At 45.5% G+C, this 21,999-nt stretch overlaps 1 protein-coding gene across 3 annotated transcripts in view; it reads right to left on the minus strand.

Moving 5' to 3' along the window:
* Positions 1 to 21,999, minus strand: part of CFAP46 (cilia and flagella associated protein 46) — a 798,890-nt gene that overhangs the window by 619,569 nt on the left and 157,322 nt on the right. The window lies entirely within an intron of this gene.

Raw genomic sequence — 21,999 nt, forward strand, 5'->3', positions numbered from 1 at the left:
AAAGACGGTGTCTTTTTCTGCAGAGATGTGACTTAGGGTAAAAACGGTGGATTTTCCAGCAGTTGCCGTGGCCACCAGGTCCGATGGACCGACCCCAAATAACTCCTCTTCCTTTATACGGCAATACACCTTTGTGCCGTTTGGAATCTGCATCACCTGACCACTGTCGTGTCCATAAACATCTTCTGGCAGATATGGACATCGCACTTACTCTTGATGCCAGAGTGCAAATATCCCTCTGTGCATCTCGCATATATAGAAATACATCCTTTAAATGCTCTATAGTCAATAAAATACTGTCCCTGTCAAGGGTATCAATATTTTTAGTCAGGGAATCCGACCAAGCCACCCCAGCTCTGCACATCCAGGCTGAGGCGATCGCTGGTCGCAGTATAACACCAGTATGTGTGTATATACTTTTTATGATATTTTTCCAGCCTCCTGTCAGCTGGTTCCTTGAGGACGGCCCTATCTATAGACGGTACCGCCACTTGTTCTGATAAGCGTGTGAGCGCCTTATCCACCCTAAGGGGTGTTTCCCAACGCGCCCTAACTTCTGGCGGGAAAGGGTATACCGCCCATATTTTCTATCGGGGGGAACCCACGCATCATCACACACTTCATTTAATTTTTCTGATTCAGGAAAAACTACAGGTAGTTTTTTCACATCCCACATAATACCCTCTTTTGTGGTACTTGTAGTATCAGAAATATGTAACACCTCCTTCATTGCCCTTAACGTGTGGCCCTAATAAGGAATACGTTTGTTTATTCACCGTCGACACTGGATTCAGTGTCCCTGTCTGTGTCTGTGTCGACCGACTAAAGTAAACGGGCGTTTTAAAACCCCTGACGGTGTTTTTGAGACGTCTGGACCGGTACTAATTGTTTGTCGGCCGTCTCATGTCGTCAACCGACCTTGGCTCGTGTTGACATTATCACGTAATTCCCTAAATAAGCCATCAATTCTGGTGTCGACTCCCTAGAGAGTGACATCACCATTACAGGCAATTGCTCCGCCTCCTCACCAACATCGTCCTCATACATGTCGACACACACGTACCGACACACAGCACACACACAGGGAATGCACTGATAGAGGACAGGACCCACTAGCCCTTTGGAGAGACAGAGGGAGAGTTTGCCAGCACACACCAAAAACGCTATAATTATATAGGGACAACCTTATATAAGTGTTTTCCCTTATAGCATCTTTTTTATAGATTTCTAACGCCAAATTAGTGCCCCCCCTCTCTGTTTTAACCCTGTTTCTGTAGTGCAGTGCAGGGGAGAGCCTGGGAGCCTTCCCTCCAGCCTTTCTGTGAGGGAAAATGGCGCTGTGTGCTGAGGAGATAGGCCCCGCCCCTTTTTCGGCGGCCTCGTCTCCCGCTCTTAACGGATTCTGGCAGGGGTTAAATATCTCCATATAGCCCCCGGAGGCTATATGTGAGGTATTTTTAGCCAAAAAAGGTTTTCATTTGCCTCCCAGGGCGCCCCCCTCCCAGCGCCCTGCACCCTCAGTGACTGCCGTGTGAAGTGTGCTGAGAGGAAAATGGCGCACAGCTGCAGTGCTGTGCGCTACCTTAAGAAGACTGAGGAGTCTTCTGCCGCCGATTCTGGACCTCTTCTCGTTTCAGCATCTGCAAGGGGGCCGGTGGCGAGGCTCCGGTGACCATCCAGGCTGTACCTGTGATCGTCCCTCTGGAGCTAATGTCCAGTAGCCAAGAAGCCAATCCATCCTGCACGCAGGTGAGTTCACTTCTTCTCCCCTAAGTCCCTCGTTGCAGTGATCCTGTTGCCAGCAGGACTCACTGTAAAATAAAAAACCTAAGCTAAACTTTTCTAAGCAGCTCTTTAGGAGAGCCACCTAGATTGCACCCTTCTCGGCCGGGCACAAAAATCTAACTGAGGCTTGGAGGAGGGTCATAGGGGGAGGAGCCAGTGCACACCACCTGATCCTAAAGCTTTACTTTTTGTGCCCTGTCTCCTGCGGAGCCGCTATTCCCCCATGGTCCTTTCAGGAACCCCAGCATCCACTAGGACGATAGAGAAATTGTATTAAATGACCTTCAGGCTGTGTGTATAAGGTGTATATGAAACAAAAATGAATTGTGTGAATGTACACACACTTTGTTTAATGTACAAAGTTATAAAAAATATTGGCTAAAATGACCTTCAGGCTGTGTGTATAAGGTGTATATGAAACATAAATGCATTCTTTGCTTAGATTTAGGTCCTATCATCATGATATCTCATTATGGTATGCAATTATTCCAAAATACGGAAAAATCCGATATCCAAAATACCTCTGGTCCCAAGCATTTTGGTTAAGGGATACTCAACCTGTATTACCAAAGGTTAATAAGACACTAATTAGACCTCCGGGTAGACCCATAATTTCTTCCTCAATATATCGGACTTCTGGTTACAACCAGTGGTACAGAATACTAAATACTACCTACGTGATACTACAGACTTTTTGAATAAAATTATGGGATTAGCCTTACTGCCCGAAGGCAGTTTACTCGTGACTCTTGACATAACGAGTCTCTACAACAATATAGATCATGTAGAGGGTATAGAATTGGTCAGGAGTCTAATCACCAACAGTCCGCACTATAAGGGTCTGAATGTAGAATTTTTGTTATTATTAATCGACATTGTGTTGCGTAAAAAAATTTTTTTTTCAATTCTTTCTTTTTGCAATTAAGAGGGACTGCTATGGGGTCAAATATGGCCCCAGCATGTGCAAATTTATATATGCATATGTATGAGACGCAGCATATTTTATCCTCTGTTAATTTTTCGGAATTTATTCATTTTTACGTATGCTACATTGACGACTTGTTTTTGGTGTGGACTGGGAGGGTGGGACTCCTGACCGAGTTTGTTGATGCTCTCAATTCTCATGATACCAACATTAGATTCACACTTGCTTTCAGCGAAAGTATTATGAATTATTTGGATGTTTGTGTTATGAGCAAGGGGAATGTTTTGTCCACTGAGATATATAGGAACGAGACAGACAAAAATACCCTCTTAATGGCTGACAGCTTTATCCGGAACCATTAAAAGGGGACTCCCGCTGTCACAATTGTTGAGGGTTGTCCGGATAGCATCAGACCCCACTGAATTGAAAGGAGCACTCGATGAAATGGGCATCCATAGAGGATATGATAAACATGAAATTGATGAGGCTATTCTTGACTGTATGCAACGTAATAGGGAGGAGTTATTGTATCCCAAGGCGAACGCTAAGAATGACAATCGACTAACATTTATTTCCACATATTCGGTGGCTTCGAGACATATAAAGAAGATGATGTTGCGTCATTGGCATATATTGCAGGCAGATGAGACAATTGGTGATCTTTGTAAACAGACACCTCTTTTCTGCTTTAAGAGGAGCAATAACATCAAGGACATAGTGGCAAAATCTGATAAGGGACCTATTAAAGCCAGAAATTGGTTAAAACCTAAGAATGGGGTGTTTAAATGCCATGGGTGTGTCAATTGCCAGATTTTATTACTGGGTGACTCCTTTGTTGATCCAATGACAAACAGGAGTTACAACATACGTCATCATTTAACTTGTGACAGTCGATTTGTCATTTATCTGATAAAATGTCCCTGCTCTATGTTCTACGTGGGAAAGACTATAAGGACTCTCAGGGAGAGAATTGCCTTACACCGTTCATTGATTAAAAAAGCGTTAGTTAAAACTGAAGCCAATATCCACCAGTTGTACGCCATTTTGCTCTGCACAAACACTATTTAAGAGATTTCCGATGCATGCCTATAGACTGTGTTCCTCCACTGAGACGTGGAGGAGATCGGAACAAGTTAATACTCCAACATGAGTGTTATTGGATAGATCGACTTAAGTCTATTTCGCCTGCTGGTCTTAATGAGGATCAATATTTGTCATGTTATCTGTAGCTGTTCCCCTTGCTCATAATATTTTGTACCGTCAATCTGTTTGATCTGTGTAAGATCCATTTTTTTGAGGTGTATGTGGTTTCTGAGTTTTATTATTATTATTTGTCTTTATTATTTTTGTGTTTATTTTGTTTACATTTGCCAGCTGTATGCTCATATCGATCACCAACTTTAACAGCTATACCCACAAGGCTCTAAATTGTAGTTTTTCTATAGTATTTCTGGAGCACTGGTTATCATTGTAAGCTCTTGATTGTTAGTACCTGTATGAGGATGTGTGATTGCATTGGCGCCACAAAGGGGCTTGTTTTGGATATATTAGACACTGTTTTGAATCGTCTCTGGTTGCTTAGCAACGGGCTCCGCTACGTCACTACCTGTCCCTGTGTGAGTCAGTGTGACAGGCTAAATAGATAGTGACGTTTTTCTTTTGATTTTGGCTCTTCTGCACTGCTGTTACACTACAGGTGAGTTGAATTTGGTGATCTTGATGGGTATATAGCTTGCTAGTGTATGTTTGGCAGGTTAATACTTGATAAAGGCGTAATGGAGGTGCCGAAACAGCTGTCGGGTTCACTGCCACTTTGCTAGCAGGAGGATGTCTTTATGCACTTATGACTACCCTGGCATGATGAGTATACATTTATCTATATGATCCTCTGCTATGTAACTTTCTTTGCATGGACATTTTGCACAATATGGAATTCTGGATGTTTTAATACTAAACACGTTTTCTGCAAGCAAACAGGAGGTGCTGGCTCCTTTATTTTCTTTATATATATATATATATATATATACTAACCTTATCCAGTGTAGATCAGTCCTCTACATTCCAGTAAGCATCCAGGGGGTTAATAAAATCGCAGCTATTCTGAACCACCAGACATGTAGGAGCGTATGTTTTCACATACACTACTACTACACGATTGCGGGCCCTCCACATGACTACTGTCACTAGAGGGAACCGCCAGCCAATCAGGAGCTGCTGCAATAGCAGCAGCTTCCTGATTGGCTGTGCCCTGGGAGAGCAAAGCTAATCACGGTTTGCCCATAGGAGTGAAAGGAGACGCTCGGCTCCATTCATTTCTATGCTGGGAACCACTTAATTGGGGTAAACACAAGGGTCAGCCCCAATTGACCTTGTGGTTACAGGGGAATTAAGTGGTTCTGTGGTTATTGTAATAGTGGGTCCTGTGGTTATTGCAATATTTTTGTTGTTGTGGAATTACAAGTACCAGCGGGCCCTTTAATGCTATCTCACGGGTTGGCCGGGGCTTCACTGTGTCATGTCCTGAGTGTTTTACTAAACTCCTCCATAAATCACTGTCCGACAATATGAAGGATATCACCATTGGTAAACTCGAATTGAAAAAACACTGTAGTTAAGTAAATTACCGTGTTTTTTTAATCCGTATTGTACGGTCGATGTCAGTTGAGTTCAATCTCGACTGAAATCAGCTGAAACACAAAACCTATGCCCCTTTCGCACCGCACAAATAACCCAGTATCGACCTGGTATATTGCCGGATCGAAGCGGGTCGCTGTGCGTTGTGAAAAGGTCAGTCTCGAATTCCCGGGTTGCTTTACCCAGTAATTCAACCTGGGAATAAAGAAGGGTTATTCCCAGGCTATTACTGGGTCAGGTGCAGTGTGAACGGGTTTCGACCCGGGACCAATTCACTACATAGGGAGATCTCATCTCCTAGCGCCGCCTCTGCACCCGACCCCAATGGCAACCCGACCCGGCAATATGCTGGGTCAGGAAGCCAGTTCTCAGGGTCCAATGCCGTGTCGCACCCGGCAAGGACCCGTTTCCAATTCACGGGTGCGACCCGGCATTTCTGATCTGAAACCGGTATTAGTAAATTTACCCCGCTATGAGATTTGTGTGACCTTTCTTCATTTAGGTTCAACTAAAGCTTAAAAATTCACACAGTAAGCTATTGTAAAGATGCAAAGAGTATCCAACATTGGAATTTTTAAATTCAACTTCTGTTAAATTCCATTCTTTTAAATAATATCTGCACTAAGGGGGTCATTCCGAGTTGTTCGCTCTGTATTTTTTTTCGCATCGCAGCGATTTTCCGCCTAGTGCGCATGCGCAATGTCCGCAGTGCGACTGCGCCAAGTAAATTTGCTATGCAGTTAGGAATTTTACTCACGGCTTTTTCATCGTTCTGGTGATCGTAGTGTGATTGACAGGAAGTGGGTGTTACTGGGCGGAAACTGGCCGTTTTATGGGTGTGTGCGGAAAAACGCTACCGTTTCTGGGAAAAACGCGGGAGTGGCTGGAGAAACGGAGGAGTGTCTGGGCGAACGCTGGGTGTGTTTGTGACGTCAAACCAGGAACGACAAGCACTGAACTGATCGCAGATGCCGAGTAAGTCTGGAGCTACTCAGAAACTGCTAAGAGAGGTGTAATCGCAATATTGCGAATACGTCGTTCGCAATTTTAAGAAGCTAAGATTCACTCCCAGTAGGTGGCGGCTTAGCGTGAGTAAATCTGCTAAAAGCAGCTTGCGAGCGAACAACTCGGAATGAGGGCCTAAGTGCAGATTTATTTAAACTACTGTAGGTTGGTTTGCCTTTACATAAAAATTCCCATTTTAGATCCAGCAACAAAATGAATGTACAATCAGCACATCTGCAAACCCAGGTCCTAATTCACTATGGATCGCTATTGAGGCTGAGATAGCGATGTTCACAAATCTGCTCTTGTTCAAAATCACATATGAAGAGACGCCCAGAAAGGATAAAAGACGCTCACCGATGCATTGGCAAATATGCGTATGTATTAGCAGAATCGCAATGCTGGCGAAAAAAATGAGCACTATCGACAGTTACGGTGACCACAGCATACTCAAATCAATGAGAACGCAGTTGCACCGGGCGCCAAGTTTTTGAACACAGTGTTCGCAGAGAATGTCAGATACACACCCTAAAAACGGCCAAGACATTCCTGCGTTTTCCCAACCACTCCCCACAAACGCCATGTAAACAGTCACTTCCTGTCAATTAAAATGCATTCCCTTTACAATTAGGTTGCATATGCAGTGCAATCGCATTTTACTCGTCGCATACGTGCAATGCGTGCGCAGCGCATGCGTAGTCTGCCGATAATCGCTCACTGTGTGCAATCTCACATCTGCAAATAGTAATGAATCAGGTCCTCAGAACATTTCCCCCACAGTGCAGAAGTCTTCAGTCACTATGTTGACAGTGCCTTTGTAGTAGACACGAGAAGGTCGGCACAAGGATCCAGCCACGGTTGAAATGTTACTTAAAGCATTATATCCCAACCAAACCAGGCAGCCATTGTATAATAAGTGGGATCCTAATTAATAATACATGATTAAAGCTTGAGCCTACAGAATCAGATTTGATGAGTGCAATAAAAAGGAACCGGAGAACAATGACTGCCATTACCACTATTAGGCAAAGTTACAGTAAATGTAAAAAGTTCAATGTTGGTGGCCATACAGCACTGGAAATAAATGTTACAGCAGTAATTGAAATAAGTCTGCAGGATTGCTACTCTCTGTTTATTGAGCGTAATGTTTCTGAAGTCAGTAACCCTTCATTAAACAATACACTAAACAAAATAATAACATTTAACATTAAATAGGAGAACAAAATTCTGGAAATGCCCTAAGGTACAAATACTAATACTGTACATTTCTCATTGCACAGCATAAATGGCACACAAATGCATACCTCCCAACTGTCCCGATTTTCCAGAGCAGCGGGAATTCACAGGACACAGAAGGACTGGAGGTATTCCAGCAGCTCACAGAGTGCTGTGCATGCCCCCTCAGTGACGAAAATAAGAATTTACTTACCGATAATTCTATTTCTCGTAGTCCGTAGTGGATACTGGGGACTCCGTAAGGACCATGGGGAATAGCGGCTCCGCAGGAGACTGGGCACATCTAAAGAAAGCTTTAGGACTATCTGGTGTGCACTGGCTCCTCCCCCCATGACCCTCCTCCAAGCCTCAGTTAGGATACTGTGCCCGGACGAGCGTACACAATAAGGAAGGATCTTGAATCCCGGGTAAGACTCATACCAGCCACACCAATCACACCGTACAACTTGTGATCTGAACCCAGTTTACAGCATGATAACAGAGGAGCCTCTAGAAAAGATGGCTCACTACAGCAATAACCCGATTTTTTTTTTTTTTTTTTTGGTAACCATAACTATGTACCAGTATTGCAGACAATCCGCACTTGGGATGGGCGCCCAGCATCCACTACGGACTACGAGAAATAGAATTATCGGTAAGTAAATTCTTATTTTCTCTAACGTCCTAAGTGGATGCTGGGGACTCCGTAAGGAACATGGGGATTATACCAAAGCTCCCAAACGGGCGGGAGAGTGCGGATGACTCTGCAGCACCAAATGAGAGAACTCCAGGTCCTCCTCAGCCAGGGTATCAATTTTGTAGAATTTTACAAACGTATTTGCTCCTGACCAAGTAGCTGCTCGGCAAAGTTGTAAAGCCGAGACCCCTCGGGCAGCCGCCCAAGATGAGCCCACCTTCCTTGTGGAGTGGGCATTTACAGATTTTTGGCTGTGGCAGGCTTACCACAGAATGTGCAAGCTGAATTGTACTACAAATCCAACGAGCAATAGTCTGCTTAGAAGCAGGAGCACCCAGCTTGTTGGGTGCATACAGGATAAACAGCGAGTCAGTTTTCCTGACTCCAGCCGTCCTGGAAACATATTTTTTCAGGGCCCTGACAACGTCTAGCAACTTGGAGTCCTCCAAGTCCCTAGTAGCCGTAGGCACCACAATAGGTTGGTTCAGGTGAAACGCTGAAAACCACCTTAGGGAGAAACTGAGGACGAGTCCTCAATTCCGCCCTGTCCGAATGGAAAATCAGATAAGGGCTTTTACAGGATAAAGCCGCCAATTCTGACACGCGCCTGGCCCAGGCCAGGGCCAACAGCATGACCACTTTCCATGTGAGATATTTTAACTCCACAGATTAAAGTGGTTCAAACCAATGTGACTTTTGGAACCCAAAAACTACATTGAGATCCCAAAGTGCCACTGGAGGCACAAAAGGAGGCTGTATATGCAGTACCCCTTTTACAAACGTCTGAACTTCAGGGACTGAAGCTAGTTCTTTTTGGAAGAAAATTGACAGGGCCGAAATTTGAACCTTAATCGACCCCAATTTCAGGCCCATAGACACTCCTGTTTGCAGGAAATGTAGGAATCGACCCAGTTGAATTTCCTCCGTCGGGCCTTACTGGCCTCGCACCACGCAACATATTTTCGCCAAATGCGGTGATAATGTTTTGCGGTTACATCCTTCCTGGCTTTGATCAGGATAGGGATGACTTCATCCGGAATGCCTTTTTTTCCTTCAGGATCCGGCGTTCAACCGCCATGCCATCAAACGCAGCCGCGGTAAGTCTTGGAACAGACAGGGTCCTTGCTGGAGCAGGTCCCTTCTTAGAGGTAGAGGCCACGGATCCTCCGTGAGCATCTCTTGAAGTTCCGGTTACCAAGTCCTTCTTGGCCAATCCGGAGCCACGAATATAGTGCTTACTCCTCTCCATCTTATCAATCTCAGTACCTTGGGTATGAGAGGCAGAGGAGGGAACACATACACTGACTGGTACACCCACGGTGTTACCAGAGCGTCTACAGCTATTGCCTGAGGGTCCCTTGACCTGGCGCAATACCTGTCGAGTTTTTCCCAACGGTTTATAATCATGTGGACGACTTCTGGGTGAAGTCCCCACTCTCCCGGGTGGAGGTCGTGCTGAGGAAGTCTGCTTCCCAGTTGTCCACTCCCGGAATGAATACTGCTGACAGTGCTATCACATGATTTTCCGCCCAGCGAAGAATCCTTGCAGCTTCTGCCATTGCCCTCCTGCTTCTTGTGCCACCCTGTCTGTTTACGTGGGTGACTGCCGTGATGTTGTCCGACTGGATCAACACCGGCTGACCTTGAAGCAGAGGTCTTGCTAAGCTTAGAGCATTGTAAATGGCCCTTAGCTTCAGGATATTTATGTGAAGTGATGTCTCCAGGCTTGACCATAAGCCCTGGATATTCCTTCCCTGTGTGACTGCTCCCCAGCCTCGCAGGCTGGCATCCGTGGTCACCAGGACCCAGTCCTGAATGCCGAATCTGCGGCCCTCTAGAAGATGAGCACTCTGCAACCACCACAGGAGGGACACCCTTGTCCTTGGTGACAGGGTTATCCGCTGATGCATCTGAAGATGCTACCCGGACCATTTGTCCAGCAGGTCCCACTGGAAAGTTCTTGCGTGGAATCTGCCAAATGGGATTGCTTCGTAGGAAGCCACCATTTTACCCAGAACCCTTGTGCATTGATGCACTGAGACTTGGCTCGGTTTTAGGAGGTTCCTGACTAGCTCGGATAACTCCCTGGCTTTCTCCTCCGGGAGAAACACCTTTTTCTGGACTGTGTCCAGGATCATCCCTAGGAACAGAAGACAAGTCGTCGGAACCAGCTGCGATTTTGGAATATTGAGAATCCAATCGTGCTGCCGCAACACTACCTGAGATAGTGCTACACCGACCTCCAACTGTTCCCTGGATCTTACCCTTATCAGAGAATCGTCCAAGTAAGGGATAACTAAAATTCCCTTCCTTCGAAGGAATATCATCATTTCGGCCATTACCTTGGTAAAGACCCGGGGTGCCGTGGACCATCCCTACGGCAGCGTCTGAACTGATAGTGACAGTTCTGTACCATAAACCTGAGGTACCCTTGATGAGAAGGGTAAATTTTGACATGAAGGTAAGCATCCTCGATGTCCCGAGACATCATGTAGTCCCCTTCTTCCAGGTTCGCAATCACTGCTCTGAGCGACTCAATCTTGAATTTGAACCTCTGTATGTAAGTGTTCAAAGATTTTAGATTTAGAATCGGTCTCACCGAGCCGTCCGGCTTCGGTACCACAACAGTGTGGAATAATACCCCGTTCCCTGTTGCAGGAGGGGTACCTTGATTATCACCTGCTGGGAATACAGCTTGTGAATGGCTTCCAAAACTGTCTCCCTGTCAGAAGGAGACATCGGTAAAGCCGACTTTAGGAAACGGCGAGGGGGAGACGTCTCGAATTCTAATTTGTACCCCTGAGATATCACCTGAAGGATCCAGGGGTCTACTTGCGAGTGAGCCCACTGCGCGCTGAAATTCATTGAGACGGGCCCCCCACCGTGCCTGATTCTGCTTGTAAAGCCCCAGCGTCATACTGAGGGCTTGGCAGAGGCGGGAGAGGGTTTCTGTTCCTGGGAACTGGCTGATTTCTGCAGCCTTTTTCCTCTCCCTCTGTCACGGAGCAGAAATGAGGAACCTTTTGCCCGCTTGTCCACGAAAAGACTGCGAATGATAATACGGCGTCTTCTCATGTTGAGAGGCGACCTGGGGTACAAACGTGGATTTCACAGCTGTTGCCGTGGCCACCAGGTCTGAAAGACCGACCCCAAATAACTCCTCCCTTTAATAAGGCAATACTTCCAAATGCCGTTTGGAATACGCATCACCTGACCACTGACGTGTCCATAACCTTCTACTGGTAGAAATGGACAACGCACTTAGACTTGATGCCAGTCTGCAAATATTCCGCTGTGTATCACGCATATATAGAAATGCATCTTTTAAATGCTCTATAGGCAAAAATATACTGTCCCTATCTAGGGTATCAATATTTTTAGTCAGGGAATCCGACCACGCCAACCCAGCACTGCACATCCAGGCTGAGGCGATTGCTGGTCGCAGTATAACACCAGTATGTGTGTAAATACATTTTAGGATACTCTCCTGCTTTCTATCAGCAGGATCCTTAAGGGCGGCCATCTCAGGAGAGGGTAGAGCCCTTACAAGCGTGTGAGCGCTTTATCCACCCTAGGGGGTGTTTCCCAACGCACCCTAACCTCTGGCGGGAAAGGATATAATGCCAATAACATTTTAGAAATTATCAGTTGTTATCGGGGGAAAACCACGCATCATCACACACCTCATTTAATTTCTCAGATTCAGGAAAACTACAGGTAGTTTTTCCTCACCGAACATAATACCCCTTTTGGTGGTACTCTTATTATCAGAAAATAAGATTTTACTTACCGATAAATCTATTTCTCGTAGTCCGTAGTGGATGCTGGGGACTCCGTCAGGACCATGGGGGATATAGCGGCTCCGCAGGAGACAGGGCACAATAATAAAAGCTTTAGGATCAGGTGGTGTGCACTGGCTCCTCCCCCTATGACCCTCCTCCAAGCCTCAGTTAGGATACTGTGCCCGGACGAGCGTGCATAATAAGGAAGGAGATTGAATCCCGGGTAAGACTCATACCAGCCACACCAATCACACCGTACAACCTGTGATCTGAACCCAGTTAACAGTATGATAACAACGAAGGAGCCTCTGAAAAGATGGCTCACAACAAGAATAACCCGATTTTTGTAACAATAACTATGTACAAGTATTGCAGACAATCCGCACTTGGGATGGGCGCCCAGCATCCACTACGGACTACGAGAAATAGATTTATCGGTAAGTAAAATCTTATTTTCTCTGACGTCCTAGTGGATGCTGGGGACTCCGTCAGGACCATAGGGATTATACCAAAGCTCCCAAACGGGCGGGAGAGTGCGGATGACCCTGCAGCACCGAATGAGAGAACTCCATGTCCTCCTCAGCCAGGGTATCAAATTTGTAGAATTTAGCAAACGTGTTTGCCCCTGACCAAGTAACTGCTCGGCAAAGTTGTAAAGCCGAGACCCCTCGGGCAGTCGCCCAAGATGAGCCCCCTTCCTTTTGGAATGGGCTTTTACCGATTTTGGCTGTGGCAGGCCTGCCACAGAATGTGTAAACTGAATTGTATTACAAATCCAGCGAGCAATCGTCTGCTTAGAAGCAGGAGCACCCATCTTGTTGGGTGCATACAGGCTAAACAGCGAGTCAGATTTTCTGACTCCAGCCTTCCTGGAAACATATTTTTTAGGGCCCTGACAACGTCAAGTAACTTGGAGTCCTCCAAGTCCCTAGTACCCGCAGGTACCACAATAGGTTGGTTCATGTGAAAAACAGAAAACACCTTAAGGAGAAATTGAGGACGAGTCCTCAATTCTGCCCTGTCAGAATGAAAAATTAAGTAAGGGCTTTATATATGATAAAGCCGCCAATTCTGACACACGCCTGGCTGAAGCCAGGGCTAATAGCATCGTCACCTTCCATGTGAGATATTTTAAGTCCACAGTGGTGAGTGGTTCAAACCAATGTGACTTTAGGAAACTCAAAACAACATTGAGATCCCAAGGTGCCACTGGGGCACAAAAGGAGGCTGTATATGCAGTACCCCTTTTACAAACATCTGAACGTCAGGCACTAAAGCCAGTTCTTTCTGGAAGAAATTCGACAGGGCCGAAATTTGAACCTTAATGGACCCTAATTTTAGGCCCATAGACAGTCCTGTTTTCAGGAAATGTAGGAAACGACCCAGTTGGAATTCCTCTGTAGGGGCCTTCTTGGCCCCACACCACGCAACATATCTTCGCCAAATGCGGTGAAAATGTTTTGCGGTTACATCCTTCCTGTCTTCGACCAGGGTAGGGATGACTTCATCTGGAATGCCCTTTCAGGATCCGGCGTTCAACCGCCATGCCGTCAAACGCGGCCGCGGTAAGTCTTGGAACAGACAAGGCCCCTGCTGGAGCAGGTCCTTTCTTAAAGGTAGAGGCCACGGGTCTTCCGTGAACATCTCTTGAAGTTTCGGGTACCAAGTCCTTCTTGGCCAATCCGGAACCACGAGTATCATTCTTACTCATCTCCCTCTTATGATTCTCAGTACTTTTTGTATGAGAGGCATAGGAGGTGTCAAAGTCAGAAAAATGTCTCAATGCACGTTGCCATATTTGCACCGCACACTGGTCCGCGCTGCGCGTGCGTGCGCTCTCCCGTGGATGCGCATACCCGCAATAACGTGCACTCGCAGGCGCGGTATGAGTATTTACGGTAGAGTTTATGTAGTCGTAGCGTGCGACTCATTCGTTACAAATGTTCACAATTAATGTAGTTTATAAATCATGGTCCCTTTGATAGATTCTGAAAGTTTGGTTAAAATACAATGTCCCAGAGCTGAGGAATCCCTCTTTATATCGTACGAAGGGTCTAACAGGAATCATACAGCAGTGTTTGGTACCCATCGGAAGAGTATTTAATTAGCAATATTCCGGTGTTGGTTTGGAGCGTATTAATCGCTCGTGCGAATAGTTATGGACATAAGAAGTTTATGTCCATTTCTATTAATTACACATACTCAGGTATGCGGCGGGAAACCCAGTTTCCCACCCACCTGAGCTGTTGGAAATCGTCACAGCCCACCTGTATGAATCACCCTATGACCTTTTGTTATGATGCAGGGCCGAATTCCTTCGGCCAATGGACAATGGGATTGTAGGACCAGGAGATTGCATTGTGTGTGGGGCATAAATAGGCAGGCCGACCACATCCAGCTCTCACTCTCTCATCAACGGTTATCTGCTGATAGCCGGGAGCTGGATATCGAGGCGCAGGCGATCATACCCTTTGTGCGTAAGTTTCTCTCCGTTATCATTGTCTTTCTGTGAGCCAATTTCTCTCATCTCATCTCTCTCTCTCTCTCTCTCTCTCTCTCTCTCTCTGGTCTGTTCTCTCATATCTCCCCTAGACTAGGCTAGTATTGTATTGTATTAGATAGTATTGTATTGTATTGCATTTAGGTCAGTGTAGTATTGTCTTTTTGTATTTATTGTTTAGTTCTGTGGTTAGGAAGTCTCTGTTATATTGTAGTGTATCATTTGTACTGTTATCCCCTTTTACAAGTATATTAGAGATAATACAGTTAATAGGCTTTGGAACCTAAACCAGCATCTGTGTATTTCCTATAGTGTTAAGTGTTCACTTGAGCGTCGGTGACGCTCAAGCAGCTTTGTAGTTAGTCAGGTTACACAAGGTTGCACTTACACCCTGTACTCACATTAAGGCATTCAGTGTATTTCATTGGTATAAGGTTTTATCATAAAGGTATAGTGTTGTGAGCGTCTGCATCGCTGGTGACCTCCTCGTGGTCTCGAGCGTAAGCTACGCCATAGCGAATCATTACCCTAGACATAACCAATAACGTGTCCTGTGATCCCTGGGCCGTGAGCGAACGTGACGCTTGAGCGTCTCGCCTACGGCTGAGCGATCGTTACGCAACTAGCGTACCATTACGGTACTTCTTAAGTAAACAGCGTACAGTGTTCTTAGCTTCATAAAGGGTTGTTTATACGACAAAGGAATTTAGCATTGTCAATTGGGGGCTCGTCCTATCCTTCTCATATCTGCACTAGGTAGATCAGCAGACATTATCCCTCCAGCAAAGGGTGGGAGGTTGTCTCACAGTGCTGACGGGATAAGCGTCTGCTTCGCTTAGATAAAGAATGCTGAAGGAATCCGGGAACCGGAAGTAAGAACAAAACGCTTGTGTCTTTTAAAACTGTTTTATTTCTCTTCTGTCTTGCGTATACACGCACGCATACATATATCTGCATTTCTGTTTCATTTTTCGTATATCACTATTCCTGTTTGCCAATTTTATAGTTGATAGAAAGTGCTAAAAAGAGATTTGCTGTTATTTCATAGTAGAGGTGATAGTTAAAGTATAGAACAAACACACGGTTTGTCTGAGATACAAGGCAGTCAGTGTGGATTGCGGTAGATGATCAGGGATCATTTACATTGATAAAAGTATATATTGTGTTACGGTGGATCCTTTGCATTGCGTACACGTGTCGCTAACAAAGACTAGCGTACGCAATCCAAAAGGCAGACGCACGCAGCGTTCATTACGCAACGTAGCGTCCGGTTACGCCCACGTAGCTCAAGTTGTGATAAAGTGAAGTAACGCAAAGGCGATAATTAACGCACAGCGGTAGATAACGCGAAGCGGTAAATAACGCAAATCTATTTTTGGAAAATCTGAAATTTAGTTTAACAGATCCTGCTCCTAATTGGTAACACTTTTGGCCTAAAGACAATTTCTGCGCAGAAATAGATATAGAAACAAAAGTGTACTTGTGTTGAGTGAGTGTGTTTTGTATACAAAAGTTTATATAACTTTAAGGTGGAACCAAAAGGAAAGCCGGGTACTCGTCAAGGGACATACGTGTAAGTGACATATACGGTGGCTAGGGAGGCATCCCTGGTTAAATAATATTTGAGCATTAGAGTATAGCGAACCATAAGGTAACAAGACCAGGAGGTCATAAGGTAACAAGACCAGGAGGTCATAAGGTAACAAGACCAGGAGGTCGTAAGGTAAAAGGTCCGCTATAAAAGTCCAGTGGCACAACGCCTGGGGTGTTGGTGCAGAACCCATATAGGCCATACAAGCTCTGGCTGAAGGAATCGCAGCCGGAAACATAGATTCCATTGATCTTTCAGTACATGACAAGTAGTGCTCGTATACTGAACGATTGGACCGCACGTTATTGTGTGCAGTAGTTAGTAATCTGACCTAATACCATTAGAGTAAAGTGGTCACAAACGCTATCTGTACATTCTGACGTGATTTGTGTAATTTTTTATTTTTGGAAGGGAAGTTCGCTGGTCACTCAGGAACTATCTAACAACCCCAACTTTACTGGAAAGAGTCAGTGTCCTGCGGGTAACCCTCATATGTTCCAGTAAATAAAGGTTCACAGGGGCCCTAGGTTGGGTACAGCAGCTCTGGTTACAGTGATTGCAGTACTGGCCAACGTGGGTGAGAAGTAAGTGGGGTACTTGATAAACCACCACCGCCGGCCTGCCCAAGGACATCTTGGTTTGTTTGTAAGGGTTCGCTGAAAGCCTTGATATTCAAGGAGGAATAAGCAACGCCTGCAGATTATGGGGGCCATTTGTTCAGGTAGGGGGCGATCAACCCTGGTTCAGGTTGATTCTGTGAACCGACCAGTTGGGTCGGCACGATATGTAATGTGTGAAAAATATGGAATTCACACCGAATCTTTATGTGATGAATGGGAGAGAATGACTGTACAAGACAGGGACAAATTCCCAAGAATAGGTAGCTTTAGTCCAGAAGTGTTACAAAATTTAAGGAGGAGGATATGTCTCGTAAAATCAGCAAAGAGACGAATTCAGCATCATGATTATTTACAGTTATGGCACCAGGAAGGTGAGATACAGAGAGGTTTGGCTCTGGCGGCAGGATCTGGGGCAGTCAGGAAGTTGATTGCCACAGCTCCTCCTCCACCATACATTGCAGGAGAGAAGTTGATTGCGGAGAGAAACGCACTGGGTTGTAAAACACAAACTCTTAGTAACACTGTAAATGTTAATGATGTTAACCAAATAACTCATGCAAGTATTAACCCGTGCAAGATGTACCCTGTTTTGAACCTTCCTCAGGAGTGTGATCAAGAAGACGATTCAGCAACAATTTCAGCTCTCTCTCTTGCAGCCACCATAGCAGAGACCACAGTAGGCACAGCGACACCCACGAGATTAGTGAAAGCCCCTAGCGGAGGGATAGGTGAGGTCGTGTCAACGGGTAAGTACGGCACCATGCACTACACTGAAACAATTGTACCACAACAAGCTGTAGAATCTACACAGGAAGAGGCTGTTAGAATTGCTCCTGTAAGGGTAATAGCAGTTCCCAATGGAAAAACAGATGTGTCTGGAGCCACTCCCATAAGGAACATTGCCATGTACACTCCATTTTCCAGAATGGAATTAAGAACAATAGTGTCCGAATTTCCTGACCCCAGGAAGGATTTAGTTGCTAGCCAAAAATACATCAGGGATCTAGGTAACACTGTAGAACCCAACAACAAGGATTGGCAGATACTGCTAAGAGCTTGTTTACCTTCCAATGTTGACGCAACTCAATTTTTAGCTGATTGTGCATTGGATAAAGATGTACCGCTTACAGACGTGTACAACAAGGATAATGTAAAAAGGATAAATTTACAGCTAAAAGAGTATTTCCCAGCCGTTGTTAAATGGAATAAAATATTTTCCATTAAGCAAAAGGAGTCCGAAACGGCAACAGAATATTTTCACCGGGCACTATTAGAAATGGCAAAGTACACTGGTATAGAAGACATTAAGACCAACCCAAACCATCGGGAAGTAGCAGTATCTGTACTGATGGATGGTTTAAAGGAAACATTAAAGACTAGGGTTCAGACCACGCAACCGTGCTGGCGAGGTCTGTCAGTGTCCGGCTTGAGAGAGGCTGCTATTGATCACGACAGAAACATCACTAGGCACAGAGAGTCGCAAAGTGATAAGTTGATGTCCGTAAGTATACAGGCGCTGACCACAAGGCAGCCTGCGTATGTACCACCGAATCCTGTGGGTAAGGCAAGTGTAATAACATGTTTTTCTTGTAACAGACCGGGACACTTTGCACGAGAATGTAGAACAAAGAATGTACAAAGATCTTTTCAACCCCCTAGACAACAACACAACACACGACATTGGGAGCAGGGTCCACAGAGGCGGAGTTTTGAGCCACATACAGGGGAAACAAAAAGATATCCCCCGAACAGAGATTGGCATGCCTCTGGTAGTTCCCAGCTAACTCCCTCACAAGTAGTTGCTGCCAGCGGGATTCAGGGAGGTCAGCATACCCAATAGGGGTGTGGCCATACCTGTAATCTGCAGCCAGTTAAGTTGATTGCTAGTCTTGGAAACGAACCAGAAATTGCAATCAATGTAGCTGGTAAAACTTTAAACTTTCTTGTAGACACAGGGGCGGCCAAGTCAGTGATAAATTCGACAGTGGGCATGAGAACCACTGGTAGGACAATTCCAGCCATGGGAGTAACAGGAGTAGTCCAGCACTACCCTGTTAGCAAACCAGCCGAGATTACAATAGGGCCTTTGCATACCAAGCATTCCTTTTTGCTGGCTGCATCGGCACCAACCAATCTCCTGGGAAGAGACTTACTATGTAAAATGGGTTGCGTCATTTATTGTACTCCTGAAGGTGTATTCTTGGACATTCCTGAGAATCACGCTCAGGAAGTACGAGACATGCTAGACTCCCCATCAAAATTAATGTCACATTCCATTATGACAAATAGGAATCCATCCCAAGTAGAAGAGATGATATCTCAGATACCAGAGTCACTTTGGACAAAAGATGGACAGGACACTGGATTAATGGCAAACGTAGCTCCAGTAGTTGTACAAGTAAAAGATGGTAGGATAGCTCCAAAAATCCCACAGTATCCTCTGAAGCCAGAGGTGGAGTTAGGAGTTTTTCCCGTAATAGAGCGCTTGCTACAACAGGGCATTCTAGTAAGAACGTCCAGCACCGCAAATAGTCCCATCTTCCCTGTTAAAAAGAGTGGGGGGAGGGGTTACAGGCTAGTGCAGGATCTAAGGGGGATTAACAAAATAGTTGAGAGTCAGTTCCCCGTAGTGCCTAATCCAGCTGTCATCCTAATGCAAATTCCTCCCACTGCCAAATTTTTCACTGTTATTGACCTCTGCTCCGCTTTCTTTTCGGTACCTCTGCACCCTGACAGCCAATATTTGTTTGCATTCACATACAGAGGAGTCCAATACACGTGGACTCGGTTACCCCAAGGTTTCATAGATAGTCCAAGTATATTTTCTCAGGCTTTGCATGATTGTTTACAGTCTTTCCAACCAGACAGTGGATCAGTATTGATACAGTATGTGGACGATTTATTACTGTGTTCAGATTCACTGGAAGCATCTCTGAAGGATACGAAACAGCTCCTGTTTCATCTTTCAGACACAGGTCACAAGGTTTCCAAAGACAAGTTGCAATTATGCCAAGCTAAGGTAAAATATTTGGGACACTGTCTAACACAAGGACTGAGACACCTGACCGCTGATAGAATCCAAGCCATTAGAGACATGACACTGCCACAAACCCAGCAACAGATCAGGACGTTTTTAGGAATGTGTGGGTATTGCCGTAATTGGATCCCAGGGTTTTCCATATTGGCGCTACCTTTGCAGGAAATGGTCTCTTCAAACAAACCTGATCGGATTTCGCATACAGACGAATCTGAAACAGCATTTGAGAGACTCAAACAGTGCCTAACGCAGGCACCAGCACTAGGTATGCCAGACTATGGGAAACCCTTTGAACTATACGGAACAGAAAGTGCTGGGTGCGCAGCAGGTGTACTAACACAAAAACACGGTGACGCCAGCAGGCCAATTGCATACTACAGCGCCCAGCTAGACACGGTAGCACGATCCCTCCCCACATGCTTGCGTAGCGTTGCGGCGATAGCATTGCTAGTGACGAAAAGCGAAGATGTCGTGCTAGGCCACAACCTCACAATCCATACACCGCATGCGGTATCTGCCTTATTGAATTCTGCCCAAACCAGACACGTCTCATCAGCAAGGTTTACAAGATGGGAATTGGCATTAATGGCCCCCGTAAACATCACCATAAGGAGATGCAGCGCATTAAATCCTGCAACATTTCTCCCAGGTGTGCCTGGTCAGACACAAAGGGTGGAAGGTGAGAGTGATGGGGAAGGAGGATTTAATGCAAAGGAAGACACACATGATTGTATGGAATATTTGACCCAAAATTTTACCGCAAGGCCTGACATCAGTGACAATCCACTGAAAGATGCAGAACTCACGTTCTACACGGACGGTAGTTGTCACAGACAGTCAGACTCGGGAGACTTGTGTACTGGATACGCAGTCGTAGATGACCAAGACACCATAGAAGCGGAACCGCTAGGCCCACCTCACTCAGCCCAGGTTGCTGAACTGGTCGCCCTAACCAGAGCATGTGAATTGGCTAAGGGTAAGTCAGCCAATATCTACACCGATTCCAGATACGCGTTCGGGGTAGTCCATGATTTCGGAGCCCTATGGCGGCTCAGAAATTTCATGACGGCAGCTGGTACACCGATAGCGCATGCAGCTCACATAAAAAGGCTTCTAACAGCGATACAGGAACCCGACAGAGTGGCTGTTATCAAATGTAAAGCACATACATATAGCCAAGACCCAGTATCCCTTGGTAACAGCCGAGCAGACGAAGCTGCAAAGCTTGCAGCTGCTACCCCCACACGGACAGACACCACACAGTTGATGGTATTTAATACCATCAACACACAGAAGTTGTGTGAGATGCAGAATTTGTGTTCCACACAGGAAAGAGCAGTCTGGAAGGCAAAGGGATATGGCCAGGAGTCCTCAGGGCTCTGGACGGATGGACATGGTAAACCAGTGGCCCCCAGGGCATACCTTCCATGTCTGGCTGAAGCAGCTCACGGGCTGACTCATCTAGGCAAGGAGGGGATGTGCAAATTGGTAAGAGCATACTGGTGCGCCCCAGGATTCTCCTCTCATGCGAGTAAAAGAGCAATGTCATGCCTTACCTGTCTGAGAAAGAATATTGGAAAAGCAATACCTACAGAACCATCCCATATCCCACCTGCCGGCGGCCCTTTCCAGGTAATACAAATTGACTTAATTCAATTACCCCCATGTCGAAATTTGAAATATGTACTTGTCTGTATAGATGTTTTCTCGAATTGGGTCGAGGCTTTTCCAGCAGCTACAAATACCGCTATGTTTACAGCTAAGAAAATTGTGCAGGAATTTGTATGTAGATATGGTATCCCTAGAATCATTGAAAGTGATAGGGGTACCCATTTTACAGGTGATGTCTTTCAAGGAATGTGTAAATTGATGGGTATTGATAGCAAGCTGCACACTCCGTACCGTCCACAGGCGAGTGCGAAGGTCGAAAGAGTGAACAGCACTATTAAAAATAAATTGAGTAAAGTAATGGCAGAGACAGGATTGACGTGGCCAGAAGCTTTACCCATTGTTTTGTATAGCATCAGAACCACTCCCAGGTCCCCTCTTAATCTGTCTCCTTTTGAAATCTTGTTTGGTCGACAACCGCATGTCATGATTAACCCTCAGGATGATTTGAAATGTAACAATGAAGTAACTGTAAAGTACTTGATTAACATGAGTAAACAGTTGAGGAATCAAAATGATAATCTGAAGTTGGTGATTCCT

The sequence above is a fragment of the Pseudophryne corroboree genome, chromosome 3, assembly GCF_028390025.1.
Source record: "Pseudophryne corroboree isolate aPseCor3 chromosome 3, aPseCor3.hap2, whole genome shotgun sequence".
In the NCBI taxonomy this organism is placed as follows: Eukaryota; Metazoa; Chordata; class Amphibia; order Anura; family Myobatrachidae; genus Pseudophryne; species Pseudophryne corroboree.